The 27,829-nt window shown below is 37.7% G+C and overlaps 1 protein-coding gene across 12 annotated transcripts in view; it reads right to left on the reverse strand.

The window, feature by feature from the left end:
- Nucleotides 1–27,829, reverse strand: part of ANKS1B (ankyrin repeat and sterile alpha motif domain containing 1B) — a 1,143,054-nt gene that overhangs the window by 420,222 nt on the left and 695,003 nt on the right. The window lies entirely within an intron of this gene.

The raw sequence follows: 27,829 nt of genomic DNA on the forward strand, positions 1-27,829 counted from the left end.
GATACAGTCAGGTATCCCATGAGCACTGAATAAATACTCTTTCTTTTTTTCCTGAATAAATACTCTTAACTCACTAGTAGGTGGATGTGTTTGAAAATGATTAATAAGGAACATACTGTGTTATTATTCCAGCTATCATGATGAGTACTGATTTAGTACTTTAAAGAAAGCTTCTTATTTCTGAAGGAGTTGAATAAATTTATTATATTTTCTAGAGTCCTTAGAAATAAAGTTGTTTTTGTGTTATGCCATTACTTAAGTATTTTCACTTAGGTAATCTTTCAGGTGTGCAGAAAATTTGCATAACAAAATTTGCATGTATATATTCCTTTCTCTTTTGCTGCAAAAGAAGCCAAGTAGTAAATATTCTTCCTCATAAAGGGTTCAACAAAGGAAAACAAATATTTACAATAGTCAAATCACATGAAGTTGGTGATAAAGAAAGGATGATTGAAAGACTGTCTACAGTTTATGCCAAAATTATTTATCTGAAGGAAATAGCTCGGCTATTTATAACTACTCCATAAACAGGTACTTATTAACAACCATAAAGTAAAATAATCACTGCCAATAGGAATAAGAAGGTTGTAGAATGCACCTTGTTCATTCATTCATTTCTTATTCATTCATTTGTTTGAATCAACTAATATCTATCATGTAAGGACCATGTACCAGGTACTGTGCTAGGAGCCAAACACAGAAGAAAAAATTTTAATTTCAACTACAAATAATTAATAGCATAGTAATAACTCAACAGTGCAATTGTGGCTTCTTCTAATTCTAAGTAAAAATAGGGTCAGCATAGTTCTTCACAGTTATGGCAACTGAGCAATAGGCTGTTAATCCCTAGCCTCTCTGGATTTGCTCTTCTCCCTCTCTGTTTCGATTTTGCTTGAAAGCAATAAGACTATGAATGTAACTGGTTAGCAAATGACAATCCAACTGGACAAGTGTCTAATTCTCATGGTCAGTTTAGTTGACTACCATCAGTCCCCTTCTGCTCATCCTCTGGGAATACTGCAGAACTCACTTCAGTGGTTTACCATTCAAAATCCGTTTGTGGTTCTTTGGATGTGTGCACACACTGGCTATGTAATGGAAAGCCCTGTGTCTCTGTTAATAGAGAAAGTACAAGTGACTAAAATGATGATTAACTCTCAACTCAGTACTTGAACATCAGGCAATTAGTTCACTCTTGCTTTGCAATTTGGAAGCATTCCATTCTATACTGAATCCTTAACTGGTAAAAATTCTTACTTGTTAACAAAATACTAGAATAAAATGGTAATAATTTCTCTAGCCCACAGACACCTCTTATGCTACTAAACGTGTATAGTTCTGTATGACTTTTTTTTTTGAGGGACATTTTTATTTTTTATTTTTTTAATTGTATGACTTTTTAAAAAAGATTTTTTAATTTATTTGACAGAGAGAGAGAACAAGCAGGGTAAGTGGGAGAGGGAGAAGCAGGCTCCCCACTGAGCAGGGAACCCAACATGGGGCTCCATCCCAGGACCCTAGGATCACGACCTGAGCTGAAGACAGACGCTTAACAACTGAGCCACCCAGGCACCCCTATTTGTATGACTTTTAAGATATATTTTGTTTTCAGTCATCTATTACTGTATAACAAATAACCCCAAAACTTAGAGGATTAAAACAATAAACATTTTATTTCATCACCATATTATAATATGGGCTGGGCTCAGCCAAGCAGTTCTTCTACTGGTCTTACTGGAGGTCACTGGTGTGGAGGTACTCAGCTGCTAGTGCTATGGGATCACTGGGACAGTTGTGCTTCCTGTGTTGTCATGTGGTCTTAGGCTTCTCTCTAAGTGTCTCGTGTCCTCTGTATGTTGCCTCTCTGCAGTTAGATAGCTTTCTTCACACAGCATCTCAGAGCCCTCGAGTCCTAGGACTTATTAAGTCTTAGCCCCAGAACTAAAACACATCACTTCTACCTCATTCTATTGGTGAAATAGGTCCTACGGCCAACCCAGATTCAAGATGAGGAAACCACACTGGGATGTGAATACTCTAAGGCATAATTCGGTGGAGGCCTCTATTATAACAACTACAACTTGAACTGAATAATCTGTAAACCTATGATACAGTCAGGTTGAAAGAGAATGTTAGGATAACTATATAGGCATGAGCTCCATAGCAAGGCAAAAGGTTGCTAATTCTTGATGATCAGGGTCCTACCTGTTTTGCACTTGGTGTGTCCAACAATACTTAATTTCTGGAAATCACCTTTAATCATCCTGGTCCCTTTGTCTGGGAGAGATTTCCTTTACTTTTTAACATCTGACAAAAATCTCTCCTTCCTCAAAGTTGGGCTCAGACTTTCCCTCCTTCATGGAGCCCTCTCTTCCTTATACTTTCAGGCTCTATTAGGTCCTTGCTTCTGAATTTCTAGAACATGGCCTATATTTATCTCTTTTACAGAACTTACCATATTGCTAAATGTTAATCAGACCATATTAAATGCCTGAGAATTTGTTTCATGAGTGCTTCCCCAGATAGACTGTGAACAACCTGAAGGCAGGTGTTGAGTCTTATTAATGTGATTTCTGTCATTCTGTAAGTACCCATAACACTACGTTAGAACAGAACTGGAACCATAGGAGTGTATCTTGTGCAATCTAATGCCACCAAATCATCTTGAATAATGCAATGCACCTATTAATGGCTCAATAAATGTGTATGGTTGATTGAATAAATAAATCTATTTCTCTTAGTTACTGCATAAGAGATAAAATCTCTGATTTCAGTGACCTGGTAAATTTTCAGTAAGCTTTATAAGCATTTCAATTCCTAGCTAGGAAAGAGGAAGCAATATGCCTCGGGCATAACTTTTCAAGTAATATCAATGTTTAACAGCATAAACCTTTCAGGTAGGGGCACATGGCTAAAAATAAATCCATACCCTTCTAAAGATGCTGGCTAAAATTTTTAGGACATGTGTTTATGCTACCAAACATAAAACTGTTCTCTTGCTTCTACAAAACAGAATAAAACCTGTAGGAAACCAAATTACTTCGCTAAGTGTGACAAATCCAAACTGTTACAGAGCAAGAGATAACATAAATCAATGGGTCTCGGAGGCAAACACTGGGAGTTATTTTGAAGTGAGTGAAATGCAGTCTTCATCTGAAAACTACATTGCATTCCCATAGATCAAGCTTTTAGTTTCATGTTATATGGCGAATGATTGATGCACAATGATTTCAGCCACCTGAAAGCCCTAAATAAGTATAATAGCAACAGGGAGCCACTCAAGCGCATGCCTGCATTTACTGGCCTCCCTTCCTTTTAAGTACTTCCTGGTAAGCTGTATGCCTGTATTTGACAATTTTCCCTTCTAAAACCTAAAAGCAGAGACACTGCAGGGGTTTGGAGTACCAGGTGACTCACTGCTTGAATTTGATATGCCGTTGCCAAGGCAATGAAATGTCATAAACATATTCTACAGCTACCATCTTTTTCTTGTTTTTAGAATCAGTTGTTCTAAGAGAAAAGGATGTAAGGGCAAGAACTCTGGATTAGGAGGCAGAAGAACTGGGTTCTCAGCGTAGCTCTGCAACTTCTTAGCTGTGTGACTCTGGACAAATTACCTGATCTCTATGGATTTATGATTCCTCACTGATAAAATACCACTGGAGAAAGAGAAAAAAATTTCCTGGATGTCCACTGTTTCTTCCTCTAAGAATATCCCGATTTTCCAGTGGTGCCTGGGTGGCTCAGTGGGTTAAAGCCTCTGCCTTCGGCTCAGGTCATGATTCCAGGGTCCTGGGATCGAGCCCTGCATCGGGCTCTCTGCTCTGCAGGGAGTCTGCTTCCTCCTCTCTCTCTGCCTGCCTCTCTGCCTACTTGTGATCTCTATCACATAAATAAATAAAATATTAAAAAAAAAGAATATTTGATTTTCCACAATCTGTGGCCCTAGGAACTTTTATAACTGAGGAATGCTTTAGAACTTTATTATTATTGTTATTTTATAAAAATATATTGCCATGTTACAAGGGAACCACTATTTCATTTACTTATTTAATTAAAAAAAATTTTTAAGACTTTATTTGGCACAGAGAGAGAGAATGAGCATAAGCAGGGGGAGCTGTAGGCAGAAAGAGAGGGAGAAGCAGGCTCCCCAGTGAGCAGGGAGCCCAACTCAGGGCTCAATCCCAGGACCCTGGGATCATGACCTGAGCTGAAGGCAGATATTTAACCAACTGAGCCACTCAGATGCCCCTAGAACTTTTTTATTTTAAATCATGCTTTCAACTTGGGTTATTAGTAGTTTCTGGCTAATAATTTTGACTAGATGAAGTCTGGCTCCTCAATTGTTCCCCCTGAAATAATGATGTACAAAAAGCTGAATTAGGAGTCAGGAAATCACAGACTAATTGCTTAAATTATCTGGCTTTTAGTTTCCTCATCTATCAAATAAAAGGATTGGGTAGATGATCTAAATTCCAGCTGTAATAGTCTCCCCTATGACTCTTAAGGCCTACTTTCCCCCATGTTAGGACATGTGTAACTGAAGTCTTGAGAGACTGTGTTTGATCTCTTTATTATTGAAGAATAAGTGACATACAATATTATATGATTTTTAGGCATACAACATAGTGATTTGACATTTGTATAGGTTGCGAAGTGATTACCACATGTCTAATTACCACCTGTCACCATACAAAGTTAATCAGTATTATTGACTATATTTCCCATGCTGTACATTACATTCCCATGACTTATTCTGTAACTGGAAGTTTGTACTTCTTGATCTCCTTCACCTGTTTTGCTCCTTTCCCCACCCTAGTTCCCTCCTATCCAGTAACCATAGATCTGTTCTTTGTAACTATGAGTCTTAGTTTTATTTTGTTTGTTTTGTCTTTTAGATTCCACATATACAAAAAGTCACATGGTCTTTGTCTTTCTGTGATTTATTATGCTTAGCATAATACCCTCAAGGTCCATCCATGTTCTCACAAATGGTTAAGATTTCATTCTTTTTAATGGCCGAATAATATTCCCTTGTATATATACCATATCTTCTTTATCCATTCATTTATCAAATGACATTTGGCTTGATTCTGTATCTTGGCTCTTGTAAATAATGCAGCAATGAACACAGGGGTGCATGCATCTTTTTTAAATCTTCAGATAGATACCTAGTAGTGGAATTGCTAGATGATATGATAGTTCTATTTTTAACTTTTTGAGGAACCCTCATACTGTTTTCCATAGAGGATATACCACTTTACATTCTCGTTAACAGTGTCTGAGGGATCTCTTTTCTCCACATCCTTGCCAACACTTGTTATCTCTTATCTTTTTGATACTAGCCATTGTGTAAGGTAACATCTCATTATGGTTTTGATTTGCATTTCCCTGATGATTAGTGATGTTAAGCATCTTTTCATGTGTATGTTGGTCATCTGTAGGTTTCTTTGGAATAATGTCTATTCAGGTATTCTATTCATCTTTTAAACAGGTTTTTTTTGTTGTTATTATTGAGTTATGAGTTCTTTATATATGTTGGATATTAACCTCTTATTGAATACATGATTTGCAAATATCTTCTCCCATTCAGTAGGTTGCCTTTTCATTTTGTTGATGGTTTCCTTGGCTGTGCAGAAGCTTTTTAGTTGAGGGTAGTCTCATTTGTTTGTATTTGCTTTTGCTTCTCTTGCCTTTGGAATTAGGTCCAAAAAAAAAATCACTGAGACTGATGACAAGTTACTTACTGTCTATGTTTTCTTCTAGGAGTTTTATGGTTTCAGATCTTATATTCAAGTCTTTAATCCATTTTAAGTTAATTTGGAGGGGCAGAGTTAATTTTGGGGGGCAAGGGCCAGAAAGAGAGGGAGAGAGAATCCCAAGTAGACTACCCGCCCAGTGTAGAACCTAACACGGAGCTCCATCTCACAACCCTAAGATCATGACCTAAGCCAAAATCAACTGTCAGACACTTAACCAACTGAGCCACCCAGGAGCCCCCATTTTGAGTTCATTTTTGTATAAGGTGTAAGATAGTCCAGTTTCATTCTTTTGCACATAGCTGTCCAGTTTTCCCAGCACCATTTATTAAAGAGACTGTTCTTTCCCCATTGTAGTATTGGCTCCCTTGTCTTAATTAATTGACCAAGTATTCATGAGTTTATTCCTGGACTCTATTCTGTCCCATTAATCTGTGTGTCTGTTTCTATGACAATACGATACTGTTTTGATTAGTGTACTTCATAGTATAGTTTGAAATTAGGGAACATGATACCTCTAGCTTTGTTCTTTCTTAAAATGGTTTTGGCTATTCAGTGACCTTTGTGGTTCCACGTGGTTCCAAATAAAGGCCTATTCTCCTCATTTTAAGAGAGAAGTAACTGACAGACTGCCCTGACAGACTGTGTGTGTGTGTGTGTGTGTGTGTGTGTGTGTGATTTTACTGAGGCTATATAGCTATTTGGTGATGGAAACTTCCATTAGGCAGAGGACAACCTCCAGATGTTAGTCTCAGGAGATCCACCAGTATCTGGGTCCCCCAGGACCATCTGGGTCCCTCAGGACTTCCGAGGAACACGTAGGTAGTTGATATGCCTGTGATTCTTGTTTCTAGAATAAATTACTCCTATTTGTGGAACTTTATCCAACAATAACAAAATAACACTGCCACAATTAATGTTAATTTACTATAAGTCAAGCTTTTCATAAGTAAGCACATTATATGCATTATTTTTTTTAATCCTCACATGAAGTCTATGAAATAGGTGATTGCTATCACTGTTTTATAGATGAAGGACAGAGAAACTAAATTATTTTCCTGGTTTACACTGCTAATAGCAATGTTAGCAGAAAGCTATATTAGGTCATTCTGACTGTAAAGTCAATTATACTGTTTCCTATGACTTGTCACAGTTTACAATTTATTTCCTCCATATTCTTCTTCTTTCTAAACTGAGCACCATCAATAAATGAAATCTTGCTCCTCTGAACTCCTAAAGCTCCATTATGTGTAACCCATGAGAACTTGTCAAACACTATCTTGTATCATTGTTATTCGAGTACAAGTCTTTTTCCCTAAATTAAGCCTTAATCTTCCTGAGAACAGAAAAGTCCTCTTAGATTCCTTTTGCTCTTCACATTCTTTGCATATAGTAAATTCTTAGAAATATCTGTGGGTTAAATGACTCTCCTTCTGGATTAAGTTCACCTCAAAGGAGAGATATTATCTTATTTTAACCAGGAAGGATCCCACAGTTCTGCCTGCTAGTTGATCATTCTCATCTTTGGATTCTGTAGCTGTATGAAACGCAAGAACAAAGTGAACAGAGGACATCCAGTGGAGGGCAAGCCATGCTAATTTTTGTTGACTAGCCCACTGAAGTGGTAATGAGGCAGAATTGCAGCCTTGGGTCAGAGCAAACCTGGAGCTCTTCTGCCTTGTTATTCATCTTTTCCCAAGGGATTAGCAACCCAGGCAGACAGTTTTTTCTGTCAGGCAAGCCCCAAACGTCTTGGTGTAGTGACAAGAAATAGTCACCCCAATGTGCATCTCCCAAGAAGACCTAAGGCAAAGTGCTGGCTTTGTAGTTCCTAGGCAATCTAATCTGCCATGAAGTACAATTCAGAGCCTCATGCTACAGGGAAAAACAAGGAAGCAGAAAAGAAAAAAAGTCCATTCTGCATACTGATTTTGTCTAATGTGGCATTTGTACACATGGGCGGCCACAGTTCTTCCATGCTGCTGCCAGATTAATTCTTCCCAAACACTGCTCTGATGATGAAACCTGCATTAGCTCTGCCTCCTGAAAACGGCGAGACTGGGATGAAAAGTTTGCCACAGTTAGGCTCCAGACTGTGTTTTCATCTTTTGTTCCTATTATTTCAAATTCCAACCAACACTCCCTGTTTATTCTACACTTTTCCATGCCTTTATAAGTGCATATATATCTTCATTTGTAAGTTAGAAGCCTAGCTAAGCTTCAAATTCCAGCAGCTTACTTGCTTCCCTATACAAACTTACTCTGACCCTGCATGTTGGCAGAAATATTTCTTCCTTCTGCTAACACTGGTTTGCCCATGGCATTTGTATTTTTTCTTGTCTGGTTCATGTTTGCTCAATCTGGGAAAACCTAGTCCAGTGCCTAGCACAGAAACAGCATTTGGTAAATGTTTGGGCTTCTATTTACGTGGCCTTTGCTCTGATGGTTGCTTTGGAAACCAAATATAAAATATATACAAATGTATCATTTTCAAGGGTTAAAGATAATTCCCAGTTTTCAGGAAAGGAGAGACTCCCCTCATGCTTTCAGGGCTAGTGCTGCACTCGGGGACGTTGAGACTCCCTGTGACAGGCCGATGACACTGAAAAGTGTTAGATTTCCTGTGTGCCTGCTTGGTGCTGTATCACTTCCCATTCTCCCCTCCAGTCATCCTGGTGACATACTGATGATGGCTACCTCATTTTTAGAGAAGGCAAATGAACAGTGCTCAAAGATCAACATCCCTATGCACAACTGCATTGAGAGTGAGTGCCAGAGTCAGGATTCCCACCCAGGTCTGTCTGGCCCTGAATCTAGCTTCCCCAGCCCCGAACGACCCTATGTTCTGTCTTTGAACTGCACAGCAGGTTTTATGGAAGTTTCTGCTATTTTTCTGTCACTTTTCTGAGGTTCGTTTCCCATTCCTGCAGCTTCACAAAAGGCCAATTACGCCTGCCAGTGACCTGTTTCCTCTAATAGGATTTCCGATGGCGATGGCGCCATTTCAGCGTCTGCTCCTCTCTGCCCAGAGCTGAGCTCCCAGGAGGCACTGGCAGGCTGGCGGCAGGTCGTTTCAGATGCTTGTTTTGCCACCCTCTCAGCCCAAACTGCTTATTTCAAACCTTTCTGCGATACATCACTTACCTGCCCTGAGCCCCCCTTTCGCCTCCTCTCAGCCTATCTCAGAGGCCTGCAAGTCACAACTACGGCAATTCTCAAGGCATCAAGGAAGAGTAGAAACTTTGCTGTCAGGCTTACTAATTGGGCTGTGGGGAAAATTCCACTGAGACTCACCTAACGAAGATGACCTTTGAACTACCTAGGAAGAATGGTTTTCGCGGGGCTTCAGGACATCCATCATAGGCAGACTGGGAGAAGGACTCTAAAGTAAATGAGCGGAATTGTATTCAAGTATTTAACTGTATTCAAGCATCCCCTTGGAATACAGTTAAAGAACCAAATAAAGTATTGTTTCATAAATTCTAAGATGCGCTTTTCTTTTTTTAATATTGGAACACTCAGTAGTTGGAATGTGGCTTAAAACTGTTATTGTATAGTCATTGTTGGCCTGACAGTGGTCAGCACAGTTGTCCTTGTCTTTACCTGTGTGGTCATCAAATGCACCAGCATTAAAATTTTCCAAATTTTCTAAGAAAGGTAGACTAGCTCTATATAATTGCAAAGCAAACTTAAAAGCCCAAGATTTTAGTTGTTTTATAATTTGTTTTAGGAAATGTTTCATCCCTCAAGTTCTTGGTGGCACAAAGGATAATATTGTACGGAACACATGGACCCCAATGACTGAGACAAAACTGAACCTATTCAGAAGAGTCATATTTAGATGCTGAGGAAGTTTTAGAAGAATCTGAAACAATTTAACTTGCTCATATTTTCCTTTTAATGTATGCCCAAGAATGATATATGACTTAAAAAATGCCTAAATATATTAGAGCTCTTTCAAGAAATATAAAATAAAAACTCTAAATGATAAAATAGTGTGTGTTATAGTCAAATTGATGTTTTTTCTGATGCAGCTTATAAAAATATTTAAGTATACATGGGAAAAACTTTACTTTTGCATTAGATAGGGATGGTTTTAAGTTCTGGTTTTACCACTTACTAGCACTGGGACTCTGAGCATATTAGTAGGTCTCACGGACAGAGTAAAATTCATAAATGTGGTGAATCATTTGGTATTCTGCAAGCTTTATTAAGTCATTTCTTTCATTTTGCAAGACTTTGTAAACATTTAGTTTTAGCTCTTTTTCTCACTAGAAAGTAAAAAATACATATTTCTTTAAAAAATCTATAGCTTTCTCTGCTAGTTGATTTTGTAGTTTCAATAAACTACAAAACACCAAGACTTTGGTGGAGACCAGCAGGTTTCTTCTAAATATGAATGGAAACAAGCACAACTATGCTGACTACTGTCTGGCAAGGCTCTGACTTATCTCCTTTAAGAAGCCATAGTTTGACACAACATCATGCGTCCTGGGATTCCATAACTGGACTTCTGTTTTGATGTCCATGGTATAGATACAAGTTTAGTAATTTTAATTAATAGTAACAATTTTGGGTGGGGTTGTGGCTGCCCCACCAAGGACTATATTCAGCTTCCTTTGCAGTTTGGTATGACTGTGTGACTAAATTCTGGCCAACAGTATGTGAGAAGTGTGTCCTTAAAATGAAAATGTAATCTTCTTTTCCTGCCATTATTTGGAAAGTGGAAGGGATGGTGAAAGCTAAGGACATTATCTTGAGTCAAAGATGGAAGCTATGTACTAATGGTGGCAGAACTACCAGACAGAAGGAACATGGTCCCTGATGCTTTTGGATGACTTTTGTCATATCACAGACCACTGAGCCAAACTTCAATGTGAGAAAAGTAAATTTTTATCTTGTTTAAGCTACTATTATGTTGAGTCTCTTGGTTACAGCAGCCCCAAAAAAGTTAGGCTAACCTCTTTACTTTCAAGGTCCTGTCCCTCGCATTCTCATCTTTCCCTGAGACTTTTTACCTCCACGTGCCAATCTTATAGAGGAGTTCCTTGATCTACATCCATGGTGCTTCTATTCTGAGGACCTACTAAATCTTCTTGAAATCTAGTTGCCTTGAAGCTGCTAGCCCTCTTCCCAGCCAGTCCTGCTTTATATGGAAATTGTTTCTTAAATTCTGGTTTATGTTCATTCTGACTACCTGAATTTTCTATTATGCTTCCTGTTTCCTCTTAATTTCTTTAACATCCTTAAGCTGGACTTGATACTGATTATAACCATGGACTATCTTTTCCTTGCATTGCCTATGTGATCCTTTTTGTTCATCACCTGCCACTACAAGGTCTACAGACAACTGTTTCTATAGCCCCAGAAAATAGACCTGGTTCCTGGTTTCAATCTCATCCTGCTTTGCTCTGAGGTCTTCAGCTGATGACTAGAAAAAGCTTGCTAAAGTATACTAATATTCATAAATTGTTGAGTGACTATTGCATAAGTAGCACTTTTTAGACATTATCTCTAATCTTTACAACCCTAAAAAGAGTTATCCCCATTATACAGATGAGAAAACTGAGACTCAGAGTGGATAAGAGTCTTGCACAAGATCCCTCACCTAATAAGTAATGGATCTTCAATTAAAATCTAATCTATATTTTTCCCTCTATACACATTATTGTCTCAGCCCAGTGACAAAACAAGGGTCCAAAGGTGAGGGCTTGACCAAAAAAAAAAAAAAAAAAAAAAGGAAAAGAAAAGGGAATCTGTAGTGATGGTGTCTTGGCACAGGTATACAGACTCCAGAGAGGTGAAGGGCCTCTCCATTGTCCTGCTCTAGGGTCCGCATTAACATCAGGATGCAAAGATTAACATTCCAAGGCTGCTCAGAAAAAAAAAAAAAAAAAGGTACTCTCCTAACTTCTGCTTTTTGGATTTTAAAAAAACAACAACACTTTTTTTCTCACCTTTCCTCTCCCAGCATTCTTCTATTTCCCTGACCTTGACAGATTGTTTCTAAGTCCTCTGAATTCTTAAGGAGTAAAATGGCTTATTTTAATTTCCCTAGGTGTCTCTATTGAATTCTTTCACAGTGCTTTATAGAAAATACCTGATTACTACTTCATAGAACAGACTATTAAGGGACTCTCTGGTAAGTGGCTGTCACAGTGGTGTTCAGGCTGGGGAGCCTCTGCAGTCACTGGTTCCTACCTGCTGCCCACAGGCTCAGAAGTAAAGAGGCCACCTAAGCCCCAAGACCTTTCAGTTTACCCCAGTATATCACCTCCTGAACAATTCTTAAAAGAAAATACTGCCCTAGCCCCTTGGGAAAACTCTTGAAAGATTAGAAAGCAAGGCAGTTTAACATAAAAGTTAAAATCTTGGGTTCTGGAATCAGAGTGGATTTAAATCCCATTATTTCTGTTTAAATGAGCTGGACAAGTTTCTTAATTTCTGGTCCTTTGGCTTACAGTCTGTAAAGTGGGAGAATATCTACTTCATAGAGTATTTGTCAGGATTACATGAATAAATACAAGTAAGGTGCATACAACAGTACCTGGGTTATATTAAGTGCCTCCTAAAAAGTTTTTTATTACTCTTATTAAGAGTAAGAGTCCTATGAAACATGGTATAAAATACTGTAGCATGTGAAGGGGTTCTGTGAGTACTTGCACCGCAATAGGCATTTTCCGGCCTATGTATGTAAACACTCATAAACATGAGATCATATGAAACCACTGTGCTTAAGAGTGTGATTCCTCTAACTCAGCTTGGTTGACAAATACAGTGTCCTGAGTAATCAGATGATTCTCTCAAGGAAGAGGGTGAATCTCCATTAGAAATCTGATAGTTACAGGTGGAAAGAATTATTAGTGACTAAATTAGCTGTGGGTTAATGTCCCTTCAGCTTGGCTAAACTTTAGACAGATTTCTTCCTTACCATAGACCCCTGACATCCATTTTCTTAGAGCATTTACTTTAGAAAACTTAGAACTGTAAATTATTTCTCTGTTTCTTAGAGATGTAAATCTTCTCCCAGGCTCTTGATGGTTTTACAAGACAAGGAAAGTCTTCTCAAGGGCCTGAAAGCCATCCTTTTGAAATGCAGCCATCAAAATGATATCGTGCCTCTCTCCCAAGCTTTGGGAGGGCCTAATTTCAATAAGCAGCAATTAGCAAACAGAGATGGCCTAATTATATTGACCAATCTTCTTCCATAACTGTCATTTAGTACTTTCCCAGTAGCTCACCCCAGCACTTAAAACTCTCCCACCTGTGTTTCAGGGGAGTTAGATTTAGTCTCCTACTCCTATTGCAACAGTCTTGAATAAAGTCTTCCTTAACCCCACCCAGTGCAATTTTTCTTCAACACTCCATTCAGCAGGTAGAATGCAACCACGAAACAGATTTTTCTAGGCATAAGGAATTGTGATGATATAAAAGTGGAAATGAAGAATAAAAGAAACCCCTTGTCCTCCCTGCCAGCCAGCTAACAAACGAACAAATAAACAAGATTTTGCTTTAGAGTAAGGGAGTATAAAGGCAATGAAGTGTAGGGAGTGATGAGTGTGGCTCAGATTCAAGCAGAAGATCAATTACAGTCATTGCAGAGAATCACAATATGTGCTCACCTCTCAGAGGCTGGCTGGGCTTTGGGAAGACTGAACAAAGGCTCAAAGTAAGAGACTTCAGTGAGAAAGTCCACGGAAGGATTCCTCTCACAATGACAGTCAATTCAATTCTCCAGGGGACACCTAAATTTTTAAATAAAACTCCAGATGAAGACCAACCATCTTAGTCTCTAAAGACCCTGCAAGTGTGCTGGGATCTTGCCGCTGTTTAGAAAGCTTCTCTTTAAGAGTCAATCTTTGAGCATAGCTGTTAGCTAGAAGGAAAATTCTGGCTAATACCTGAGTCTGTAGAACTAGGGTCATTCACCTGCCCTCTAAGGATAAAGGCATCTTTAAACCTTGAAGAAACAGAGAGGTGGTGGGTAATTGGGTAATACAATCATGAACTTGCAAGGTAAGAAAACACATGGACTCTAGAAACAGAACTAACAAGTCTGTGGTATTGACATGTGGATAGATAGAGGTATATGAGAGGAACACAGTAGAAAGTAAATAAAAACCAAAATATCATTGGACATCAGGCATATAATAAATGTGCTTCCCAAATCAGTGAGAACACATGGACTATTAATTCATTAACTGATGTAAGGGCAATTGGGTAGTCATCTATAAAAGTATAGTTTGATCCATCCCTTATTCCTTATATAAGAAAATTACCTACAGAACACATTTAGAAAAAACAAAATGATAAAAGTACTAGAAGAAACTATAGGAAGATTCTCTGATAATGTGGAAGTGAGGGAAGCCTTTCTAATAATAACACAAAACTTTGAAACCATCAATTTTAAAAAGTCTTGATTAAGTAAACTATAAAACATTTTTAAAATTTTGCATGGCAAAATCACCATAAGTTAAGTCATAAGACAAATGCAAAATCAGGGAAGATCATTGTAACTTATTACACATACACAGAGCTGTATGCCTAATGATAAATAACTCCTTTAAGTCAATACAAATAGACAAACAACATCCCCAAATTGAGCAAAAGATATGAACAGGTAGTTTAGAGAGAAAAGTAAATACAAATGGAAAGTAAGCATATGAAAAGAAACTCCACTTCACTCTTAATACAAGAAATGGCACAGAGATACTATTTTTTACCTGCCAAAAGAGCAAAGGTCCAAAATATTGATAACATGTTTTATTGGTCAGGACATAAGGTTTTCCTATATATTGCCAGCAATGGGGTAAATAATTATAACCTCTAAGGAGGGCAATTTGGCAGTGGTTATCAAAGGGACAAATATACATGTACCCTGAACAGTAGTTTAACTTTTGGGAATGTACCTATCAGATAATGCCTGCACATCTAAAATATAAACAAGTTTATATTAAAGCACTTTAATAACAATATACCAGAAGTAATATAGGAGATAGTGAAATAAATTATGGTACATTCACACAATTAAATACCAGGTAGTGCTCTATTTTCTGTTATGGAAAGATCTTCATTAATTTAAATTAATAGATTGAAAAAGCAAGATGAAGAACAGTGTGTAGAGTATGATACTATTTGTTAATTAGCTTAAAAGGGAGAAGTAAAGGAGAAAAAGAAAGTATATTCATATTTGTTTGTATTTTGATTAAATATCCCTAAAAGGATATACCTGACACTGTGGTTGCATATGAAAGGGGGAAATGGGAATATTAGGTCATAGGTACTACAGAGAAATTTTCTTCAGAGAATATTATATAATCATTTATACTTTCTTATTTGTAAATCATGAATCAGATACATTATCTAGTAAAACAACAAATTAAAATCTTTATGGAGAAAATTTCTCAGCATTAAAAAAATGAAAGTAGAAAATGATGAACATTTAAAATTTTCTCCAGTTTAGAATTTTAAAGCTGAGAATATATGTATCAACAAAGAAATTCAAGATCTAAGAGACACACAGGTTTATGGAAATCATTGTTAACACACAGGGTCAGCCTCGCAATCCCCATGTCCTGTGTATCTATCGCTGTATCAAAAAGTGTACAGAAAATTATGTGTGATTCAAGGATATGTGAGCAGATAAAATATATCTTAAACTTATGTTAGAAATCCCACATCTATACACCCTAAAATTCTCTTATTTGACATCTTATAATTTAAAATGTTTCATTTAACCCTTTCCCAAATCTACTATGGCTGATGATTATTTAAGATATGAACTGTTGTTGATGTTATGCTCCGATCTTCGTAAATGGAAGAGAGACTCTACATTGTTCTCTGATAGACTTTGGTGGTATTTTTAGCCCTGATCATAGCTATGAAAACTTTCAACTCCAGAAATCCAGAGTCTGGAGTACTCTCAGGAATTTGGAAAATCTTTTAGAAATTGATAACTCTGCATTAATGCTGTGTTTCCTTTATCCACAAGCATTTTTCCTCTCTCATGATGGTTGCATGTGTGTGCACACATGAGTCTGTACATATATACACATATGTATGTGGTAGGGATTGGAAATTATTTTGAAGTGTATTTGCATTTTTCCTGCAAGATGCCTCAGTTTCCGGGAGACTTTCCAACCAACTGGTGACTCAGAAAGGGTTAAATATTGGTAAATAACAGACATCTCTCACAGACTACCCTCTACCTTTTCCTATAGCTACTATTGTTAAGTCTAGTTTGTTACTTTCTCTTGGGTCTGGATGACTAGAACAGCAGTATAGTCACCTGTCTGTCTTTAGGCTCTCTAAGCTCCCAATTACACACAACCAATGAGATGAGATGTTAGCATAATCTTTATAAAAATAATTTACTGCCTTCTTTACCAAATTTGTTTAGGAAAGACTGATGGTACTACAAGTTGAACTGCAGTCAATCTTAGCAATTATGTTGTAAGCATGCATGTGTTTACACACTGGGTCTTTGTTCATTGTCCTGGAATTTCTCTCTATTCCTGTTTTTAAAGATTTTTATTTATTTATTTGACAGACAGAGATTACAAGTAAGCAGAGAGGCAGGCAGAGAGAGAGAGAGAGAAAGGGAAGCAGGCTCCCTGCCCAGCAGAGAGCCCGATGTGGGGCTCCATCCCAGGAGCCTGGGATCATGACCTGAGCTGGAGGCAGAGGTTTTAACCCACTGAACCACCCAGGTACCCCTCTATTCCTGTTTTTATTAGTGGGGAAAATGGCCTTATTTGTTTTGTTCATAATGTAAACAAATTTTTCTCTAAAACATAAAAATGAACTAGAAAATTTAATTTACTGGTCACTTCTTCAAGAGGAAAGTCTATTTTTTAAAAAATTTTTGCTTCGTTTTGTTTTTAGAGACCTTCCAGGGGGTGAATTGTCTATGCATGAATACAAAGCCACACTTTACTGAGTGCTTATAAAATGCATTCAATTGCCTGGAGAGAAAAATGACCACAATGACCTCTAATTTTAAGGTAAAGAGACTTCTGGGGAGGTAACATAATAATAACTAATAGACCTTTGCGGTTTATAAGTGCTTTCATGCAAATTATCCCATTTAATTATAATAAGAAAAAATCTATTATTCTCATTATAAAGAATAAGGAAATGGAGGCTTCAAATGATGAAGTCAGTTGTCCAAGGTCATGCAGCCAGTAAGAAATGGAACTGTGACCCTAACTTACATTTTCTGACAACATATATCATGTTCTTCCACATATGATTAATAGTTCCCCAACCTGTCATGTGACATTTTAGTGCTGTAATTTTATTAAATACCCTTGAAATCCTGGTACTTAAGTCACTGACCCACAGTACAGGTTAAATAAAGGGGGCCTTTTTTAAAAGGGTAAGGGGAAACAATATTGATATTTTAGAGCTAGTGCTTGTTTATATCATGGAGAAAGCCAGAAGTCTTGTCTAGAAAGGAGCACTACCTTATCACTGCACATCTGGCTATATATAAGTCACAGGTAGAATACTCCCTTTCCCCCTAATGATGGGGTTGTTCCTAATCTAGTTAGCTATCTTTTATAAAATGACCCATGGGAGAAATTCCCCCCAGAGTTTCAAGCTAGAAAAGAGCTCCTTTCTCTATATATCTGATAATATTTTCTTTATAATGACAGCTTTGTAGACCACTTTTGTCTTGGCTTGCTAAGAACCTTAGAGCCAAGTTGTATGCTTAGTTGAAGTCACTCTCCTTAGGTTTGCTGGAATATTTTCTTTCTTTTGTCTCTCATCTAAAATTTTTCTTTTAAACTATCAGGTTCATATCTTTTATTATTGCTTTAATGGGGTCTTATTTTACTGTAATTATATCTTTTATTGCAAGCCTTCTCAAGTATTTTTTGAAGATAGGCAGAATATAAATATACAGAGTCCCACTCTAAGTAACACTAGTAAGAATATGAACACTTACTCCATTGAAAAAGAAAAAAATAACTTAAGTATACCAGATACAAATGGTTTATTTAAATGCTTGAGAAGCCCAAGTGGAAGACATTTGTGTTGTGAATGCAGAGGGTAATAAGGGTAATGGAGGCCTGTTTTCTTTCCTTTATTCTTTGTTTTTATTTTTTATTGTCGTAAGAACATTTAACATGGGATCTATGCCCTCTTAACAAAATTTTAAGTATACAATACAGTATTGTTAACTATAGAGCACAATGTTATGCAGCAGATCTCTAGAACTTTTGCATCTTGCAAACTAAAATTTTATACCCGTTGAAGAGCAACTCCCCTTCCCCCTTCCCAAAGCTCCTGGTAAGCACCATTCTATCCCCTGTTTCTATGAGTTTGACTGTTTTAGATACCTCATATGCTCTAGACTGAATATTTGTGCCCCCTAAAATTGTTGAAATCGAATCCCTAGTGTGATGGTATTTGCAGGTGGAAACTTTGGGAAGTAAGCCCTCATGAGTGGGCAGTGCCCTTCTAAGAGACCCCTGAGAGTTATCTTGCCCCCTTTCATCACATGAGGACACAGTGAAAAGATAGCTGCATGAACTAGGAGGTGGGCTTTCACCAGAAATTCACTCACAAATTTGTCAGCTCCTTGATCTTGGACTTCCCAACCTTCACAACTGTGAGAAATAAATTGTTATTGTTTATAAGCCACCAAGACTGCGGTATTCTATTAGAGCATCCTGAATGGACTAAGATATGTAAGTGGAATCATGTAATATTTGTCCTTCTGTGTCTGGCTTATTTCACTTAGCATCACATCTTCCAGGCAAAGAGGTATATGAAAAGAAGCTCAAGATCACTTAACATCAGAAAAATGAAAATCAAAATTACAACGAAGTATCATCTCACACTTGAGAGAATGGCTATTAAAAAAGAAAAAAGAAGAGGGGTGCTTGGGTGGCTCAGTCAGTTAAGTGCCTGCCTGTGGCTCAAGTCATGGTCTTAGGGTCCTGGGATCAAGCCCCACACTGGGCTCCCTGCCCTACTGGAAGCCTGCTTCTCCCTTTCCCTCTGCCTGCTGCTCCCCCTGCTTGTGTTTTCTGTCTCTCTTGCTCAAATAAATAAGTAAAATCTTAAAAAAAAGAAAAAAAGAAAAAAGATAACAAGTATTGCCAAGGAGGTCAGAAAAAGGGGAACCTTGTGCATTGTTGTTGGGAATGTAAAGTGGTGCAGCCACCCTGGAAAACAATTATGGAATTTCCTCAAAAATTAAAAATAGGACGACCATGTGATCTAGGAATCCCACTTCTGGATATTTATCCAAAAGAATTGAAATAAGGATCTCAAAGAGACATCCACACTCCCATATTCATTGCAGCATTATTCGCAACAGCCATGCTATGGAAACAACCTAAATGCCATTAATGGATCAATGGACAAAGAAAGTGTGGTATATACTTGGAATGGAATATTATTCAGTCTTTAAAAAAAGAAGACAATCTTTCCTTTACTTTTACAATAAAGGCTCAATGTCACTATACCAAGCCTTTCATATGTTAGCAACAATAAGTGATAATGTGTTTGCTATTGTATGTTGCAGTTTTATTTAAAATGCTTTCATATTTCACTGGTGTTTTATAATTATGAGCACTTGGTATGATATGAATAGATAAGAGATAATTTTCTTAGAAAATTCCTGATTGATACAGAATTGGATCAGAAGGGCAGAGGAGTAGCAGACTGAAATGACATCAAGTCATAGGAGTTCAGCTAGATAGTAATCAAGCTACAAATGCCTACAAGTTATCAAACACCTACAAACTCAACAAGAGATCAAAGAGAAGAGCAGCAATTCTAGGAACAGAAAATTGACCACTTTCTGAAAGGCAGGATGTGTGAAGAAGTGAATCCCAGGCGATGGGAAGATAGACCATGGGGGAGGGGCCAGCTCCCAGCAAGCAGTGGAGCAATGGAGCACAAAACCAAAACCTTTAGGAGACTGCTCCACTGAGGGCATCACTCCAGAGGCTAAGTAGGGTTGGAGCCCTCACAGGGATAGTGTGATCTCAGGACCCACGGGGTCACTGAAAGATCAGGGGTGTCTGAATGTTGCAGAGCTCCCTGGTATTGGAGCAGGGAAGCTGACAACAGCAACAGAGCCAAGTCATGAGCTCTCAGCTCAGGGTTACCTTATACCATGATCCAAGGCAAAGTCTGGCCACTGCTCTTTGAACAGGGACCCCACAAGTGGCAGATCCAGGGAGACTCACCTTCCCCCTCTGGAGGCAGGAATCTGCTGGGTTTGGAGACTCCAAATGGGACTGTGCGTCAGAGATAGAAATGCTAGATCACAGGCCAGGTAAGCATGGAGTGCAGTCAGAGACTAGGGAGAGGGGAGTAATTGATCCCTTTTCTCTGAGGGCACACTGAAGAGTGGGGCCCTGAGCTCTTTGCTCCTCAGGGCCAGAGATTGGGAAGCCCCATTTTCATTCCTGCCCTCCAGAGCTCTATGGAAAGCGTTCAGGGAACAAAAGCTACCGAGAGTGAACTTGAGCAGATTTCTTAGCCTGGAGCCTGGCAAGGGCTGTGCAATTCTACCTTGGGCAAAGACATTGAAGAATCACTACCACAGGCCCCTCCCTGAGAAGATCAGCAAGGACATCCAGCCAAGACCAAGCTCACTGATCAAGGAAAACAGCGTAACTCCAGAGATAGGAGAAAGCAATGCATGGAATTCATGGCTTTCTCTCCATGATCCTTTAGTCTTGTAAAGTTAATTAATTAATTTTATTTTATTTTTTTCTTATTCTATTTTTTAACTTTTCCTTTTTCCTCTTTTAATGTTTTTTAACTTGTTTATCTTAACAATACCTTTCAAAAAACCTTTTTGAACTGTCATTATTATAATCATATTTCATCCTTCATTGTATTTAACCTTATTTTTTGGTATATATATATTTTTTTTTTTTTTTCTAAAAAATTTTGGGATACAATTTCCCCTAATAGATCAAAATACACCCTAAATCTGGCACATGGTGTTGTTCTAGTCTTCAGCCTAAGCATATTCTCTACCCCCCACCTTTTTTTTCCTTTTTTTTTTCTTTTTCCAACCAACTTATTTTATCAATTCCTTTTTTAGGATTTTTTTAAAAAATTTTCATCTTTACAGTCATATTCCATCCCTTCATCATGTTTACCCTTATTTTTGTATATATGTTTTTCTTTCTTGAAAATTTTGGGAGGTAGTTTCTTCTAAGAGACCAAAATACACCCAAAATAAAGTGAGTGGCTCTGTTTTATTCACCAGTCTAATATATATATATATATATATATATATATATATATATATATATATATAATTTCTTTCCCCCCCTTTTTTTTTCCTCTGGTTTGTGGTATCTTCTGATTTGGTAAGCATACATTGTTCTGGGGTCTTTGCCACCCTTTTAGTATTTTATTCTCTTGTTCATATATTCTTACCTGGATAAAATGACAAGTCAGAAAAACTCACCACAAGAAAAGAACAAAAGCCAGTAGCAATGGTAGGGACCTAACCAATACAGACATTGGTAATATGTCAGATCTAGGGTTCAGAATGATGATTCTCAAGGTGCTAGCTGGGCTTGAAAAAGGCATGGAAGATATTAGAGAAACTGTGTCTGGAGAAATAAAATCCCTTTCTGGAGAAATAAGAAAACTAAAATCTAACCAGGCTGAAATAAAAAAGGAATTAATGAGGTGCAATCAAGAATCGAGGCTTACTGGTAGGATAAATGAGGCAGAAGAGAGAATTAGTGATATAGAAGAAAAATGATGGAGAATAAAGGAGCTGAGCAAGAGACAAAGAACTACTGGACCACGAGGGGAGAATTCAAGAAATAAGTGATATCATAAGATGAAACAATATTAGAATAATTAGGATTCCAGAAGAAGAAGAAAGAGAGAGGGGGGCAGAAGGTATATTGGAGCAAGTTAAGAGAGAATTTCTCTAATATGTCAAAGGGAACAAGCATCAAAATCCAGGAGGCACAGAGACCCTCCCTCAAAATCAATAAAAATAGGTCCACACCCCATCATCTAGTAGTAAAACTTACTAGTCTTATTGACAAAGAGAAAATCCTGAAAGCAGCTTGGGACAAGAAGTCTGTAACATACAATGGTAGAAATATTAGATTGTCAGTAGACTTATCCATGGAGACCTGGCAGGCCAGAAAGAACTGGTATGATATATTCAGAGCACTAAATGAGAAAAATATGCAGCCAGGAATACTATATCCAGCTAGGCTGTCATTGAAAATAGAAGGAGAGATAAAGAGTTTCCAGGACAAACAAAAATTTAAAAATGTGCAAACACCAAACCAGCCTTACAGGAAATATTGAAAGCGGTTCTCTAAGCAAAGAGAGAGCCTAAAAGTAGTAGACCAAAAAGGAACAGAGACAATATACAATAACAGTTACCTTAGAGGCAATTCAGTGGCACTAAATTCGTATCTTTCAATAGTTACCCTGAATGTAAATGGGCTAAATGCCCCAATCAAAAGACACAGGGTATCAGAATGGATAAAAAACCAAAAGCTATCAATATGCTATGTGCAAGAAACTCATTTTAGACCAGAAGACACTTCCATAGTTAAAGTGAGGGGGTGGAAAACAATTTACCATGTTAATGGACAACAAAAGAAAGCTGGGGTGGCAATCCTTATATCAGATAAATTAGATTTTAAGCCAAACACTATAATAAGAGATGAGGAAGCACACTATATCATATTCAAAGGGTCTGTCCAACAAGAAGATCTAACAATTTTAAATATCTATGACCCTAACATGGGAGCAGACAACTCCATAAACCAATTAATAACAAAATCAAAGAAACACATTGACAATAATCCAACAGTAGTAGGGGACTTTAACAACCCCCCTCACTGAAATGCACAGATCATACAAGCAAAAGATCAATAAGGAAATAAAGGTCTTAAATGACATACTGGACCAGATGAACATCACAGAAATATTCAGAACATTCCATCCCAAAGCAACAGAATACACATCCTTCTCTAGTGCATGACACATTCTCCAGAATAGGTCACATCCTGGGTCACAAATCAGGTCTCAACTGGTACTAAAAGATTGGGATCATTCCCTGCATATTTTCAGACCACGATGCTCTGAAGCTGGAACTCAATCACATGAGAAAAGTTGGAAAGAACTCAAAAACATGGAGCTAAAGAGCATCCTACTAAAGAATGAATGGGTGAACTAGGAAATTAAAGAAGAATTGAAAAAATTCATGGAAACAAATGATAATAAAAACACAACTGTTCAAAATCTGTGAGACACAGCAGAGGCTGTCCTGAGAGGAAAGTATATAGTGATCCAAGCCTTTCTCAAAAAAGAAGAAAGGTCTCAAGTACACAAACTAACCTATACCTAAAGGAGCTGGAGAAAGAACAGCAAAGAAAGCCTAAACCCAGCAGAAGAGAAATCATAAAGATCCAAGCAGAAATCAAGGCAGAGAAACCAAAAGAACAGTAGAACAAATCAATGAAACTAGGAGCTGGTTCTTTTAAAGAATTAATAAGATTCATAAATCCCTGGCCAGACTTATCAAAAAGAAAAGAGAAAGGACCCAAATAAGTAAAATCATGAATGATAGAGATCACCACCAACACCAAAGGAATACAAACAATTATAAGAACATATTACGAGCAACTATACGCCAGCAAATTTGACAATCTGGAAGAAATGGATACATTCCTAGAGACCTATAAACTACCAAAACTGAACCAGGAAGAAATAGAAAACTTGAACAGACCCACAAGCAGTAAGGAGATTGAAGCAGTCATCAAAAATCTCCCCAAAACAGGAGCCCAGGGCCAGATGGCTTCCCAGGGGAGTTCTACCAGACATTTAAAGAAGAATTAATACCTATTCTCCTGAAACTGTTCCAAAAAATAGAAATGGAAGGATAATTGCCAAACTCATTTTATGAGTCCAGCATTACCTTGATCCCAAAACCAAACAAAGACCCCATCAAAAAAGACATTACAGACCAATATTTTTGATGAACACAGACACAAAAATTCACGCCAAAATACTAGGCAATAGGAATCAATAGTACATTAAAAAGATTATTCACCACAACCAAGTGGGATTTATCCCTGGGCTGCAAGGTTGGTTCAACATCTGCAAATCAATCAATGTGATACAATACATTAATAAAAGAAAGAACAAGAACCATATGATACTCTCAATAGATGCTGAAAAAACATTTGACTAAGTACAGCATCCTTTCTTGATTAAATCTCTTCAAAGTGTAGGGATAGAGAGTACATACCTCAATATCATCAAAGCCATCTATGAAAAACCCACAGCGAATATCTTTCTCAATGGGGAAAATGCTTTTCCACTAAGATCAGGAACACAGCAGGGATGTCCACTATGACCACTGCTTTTCAGCATAGTACTAGAAGTCATAGCCAGCAATCAGACAAGAAGAAGAAATTATAGGCATCCAGATCAGAAAAGAAGAGGTCAAACTATCACTCTTTGCAGATGATATGATACTTTATGTGGAAAACCCAAAAGACTCCATTCCAAAACTGCTAGAATTCATACAGGAATTCAGTAAAGTGTTAGGATATAAAATCAATGCACAGAAATCAGTTCCATCTATACACCAACAACAAGACAGAAGAAAGAGAAATTAAGGAGTCGATCCCATTTAAACTTGCACCCAAAACCATAAGATATCTAGGAATAAATGTAACCAAAGAGGCAAAGACTCTGTACTCAGAAAACTATAAAGTACTCATGAAAGAAATTGAGGAAGACATGAAGAAATGGAAAAACTTTCCATGTTAATGGATTGGAATAATAAATATTGTGAAAATGTCTATGCTACTTAAAGCAATCTACATATTTAATGCAATCCCTATCCAAAATCCCATCCATTTTTTTCAAAGAAATGGAACAAATAATATTAAAATTTATATGGAACCAGAAAAGACCTTGAATAGCCAGAGGCATGTTGACAAAGAAAGCTGAAGTTGGTAGCATCACAATTCCAGACTTCAAGCTCTATTACAAAGCTGTCATTATCAAGAGAGTATGGTCCTGGCACAAAAACAGACACATAGATCAATGGAACAGAATAGAGAGCCCAGAAATGGACCCTCAACTCTATGGTCAACTAATCTTCAACAAAGCAGGAAAGAATGTCCAATGGAAAAAAAGACAGTCTCTTCAACAAACGGTGTTGGGAGAATTGGACAGCCACATGCAGAAGAATGAAACTGGACCATTTCCTCACACCACACACAGAAATAGACTCAAAATGGATGAAGGACCTCAGTGTGAGGCAGGAGTCCATCAAAATCTTTGAGGAGAACACACGCAGCAACCTCTTCGACCTCACCTGCCCCAACTTCTTCCTAGAAACATCGCCAAAGGCATGGAAAGCAAGGGCAAAAAAATGAACTGCTGGGACTTCATCAAGTTCAAATCTTTTGCACAGCAAAGTAAACAGTTACAAAACCAAAAGACAACTGACAGAATGGGAGAAGATATTTGCAAATGACATATCAGATAAAGGGCTGTATCCAAAATCTATAAAGAAATTATTAAACTCAACACCCAAAGAACAAATAATCCAGTCAAGAAATGGGTAGAAGACATGAACAGACATTTCTGCAAAGAAGATATCCAAATGGCCGATAGACACATGAAAAAGTGCTCCACATCACTTGGCACTTAGGGAAATACAAATATAAACCACAATGAGATACTACCTCACACCAGTCAGAGTGGCTAAAATTAACAAGTCAGGAAATGACGGATGTTGGAGAGGATACAGAGAAAGGAATGGACCCTCGTACACTGTTGGTGGGAATGCAAGCTGGTGCAGGCACTCTGGAAAACAGCATGGAGGTTCCTCAAAAAGTTGAAAATAGAGCTACCCTATGACCCAGCAATTGCACTACTGGTTATTTACTCTAAAGATTAAAATGTAGTGATCTGAGGGGGCATGTGCACCCAAATTTTTATAGCAGCAATGTCCACAATAGCCAAACTATGGAAAGAACTTAGGTGTCCTTCAACAGATGAATTGATAAAGAAGAAGTGGTATATATATTCAATGGAATACTATGCAGCCATCGAAAGAAATGAAATCTTGCCATTTGCAATGACGAGGGTGGAACTAGAGGGTATTATGCTGAGTGAAATAAGTCAATCAGAGAAAGACAATTATATGATCTCCCTGATATGAGGAATTTGAGAGGCAGAGTGGGGGCTTGGGGGTGTACGGAAGGAAAAAATGAAACAAGATGAGCCTGGGAGGAAGACAAACCATAAAAGACCCTTAATCTCACAACATAAACTGAGGTTTGCTGGGGGAAAGTGGGGAAGGAAGAGGGTGGTTGGGTTATGGACATTGGGGACAGTATGCAATATCGTGAGCGCTGTGAAGTGTGTAAGCCTGACGATTCACAGACCTCTACCCCTTGGGCAAATAATACGTTATATGTTAATAAAATAATTAATTAAAAAGAACTGTATCAGAAATTGATCAAGAAATCAATCTGTATATATCTCACATCTATAATTATGTCACATATACAATTCTGATATTGTAGGTATAATCCACATGTCCTACACATGTACACACTTAGAAGCATGCTCACATTTTTCAAAACAATGACTACACAAAGAAAATCAGTTATATAGTCCCTAAGGATTGACAGTGGGAAACACCCTTTATGGTCTGATAAGACATAGGAAAAGTAAAACTGGCTGAGAAGGTACAAGATGAATCAGAAAGACCTAAGAAATTTTTAGTACTGTCAAATACAGACAAATACAAATTTAGGCAAGGAAAAACTTAAAAAGATTATTACAACAGGGAGAATCCTCCTTCCTCAGGATTTCAGGCATCTCAAAATCAAACAGAAAAATGCCTTTTTTTTTTCCTTTTTCAATAACGAGGGGTAAAGCAAGTCTATAGGAACTTGGAGGGGAAATGGAGCAGCAGGGGGAGCCGAGCAGAGGATATGAAGAGAGTGGCATTAACAGGAAATGTTTTCTCTTGTCAGTTGATTCTGAATGAACTCTTAAGGGAAGATGTCCTCCTGCATTTAGTACTTGCTTAGATTTGGGGCCAAGCCAAACTTCAAGACTCTGTGGGGAAGGGAGATGCTAAACTACAGCTCGGTCAGACCAAGTCAGTGGGTAAAAAATAGGCCATTGTGAGGACTTGGTCAGTATTGGCAACCTAATGAAAAGTATACACTATTGAAATGTTAACTACTTTTTTGTCTAAAATATACTTATAAGAAGCTTAGTGGATTCAAGAAGCAAGCAAAGTATAGTATCAGAAATTCTGCATTTATTCCCATTTGCATCACTAATATACACATGATTTCAGCTTGTCATTTTTTTTTGCACAACAAACCAAAGAACTTAAATATCTTACACAACGATATCAATTAAATTATGCATTTATTATGCTAATATATTTTAAAAGGAGTATAAAATGAGGATCTGGCAACATTCTTAGAGGAACCTAGTTGAAATACACATACTTGAGATTTATTGGTCATTTGTCCTTAAGAGATTAAGAAGTGGAAAGCTTTAAAAAAGGACAATCTGCCAAACACAACCCATAAAACGGAAGATAAAAATTATGAGTCATGGAATTATTGAGTTGGAAAAGATCTAGTCCTACCTTTTAATTTTCAAATTAGGAAACTGAGGCTCAGTGTGAGGTGTTGTTTTGCAAGTCACAGAGCAAGGGAGTGCAGCGCCTGGAGCAGCAACATAATCAGAGAAATGTTCCTCTCTGAGGGTGAACTTTATGAGGGCAATTTTGTTTTACAGGTTATTTAGTTCACTGATTATGAAAGTAAGGTAAAGTTATGATTTATTGTTGAATGAGAAGAATAGGTTGCAGAGAAATGTATTAGTGTGATTTCTTTTTTTTTTTTTTAATAGGATAGGGAAGTTTTTATTTATTTGACAGAGAGAGATCACAAGTAGATGGAGAGGCAGGCAGAGAGAGAGAGAGAGGGAAGCAGGCTCCTGCTGAGCAGAGAGCCCGATGCGGGCCTCGATCCCAGGACCCTGAGACCATGACCTGA

The sequence above is a fragment of the Lutra lutra genome, chromosome 8, assembly GCF_902655055.1.
Source record: "Lutra lutra chromosome 8, mLutLut1.2, whole genome shotgun sequence".
Taxonomy (NCBI): Eukaryota; Metazoa; Chordata; class Mammalia; order Carnivora; family Mustelidae; genus Lutra; species Lutra lutra.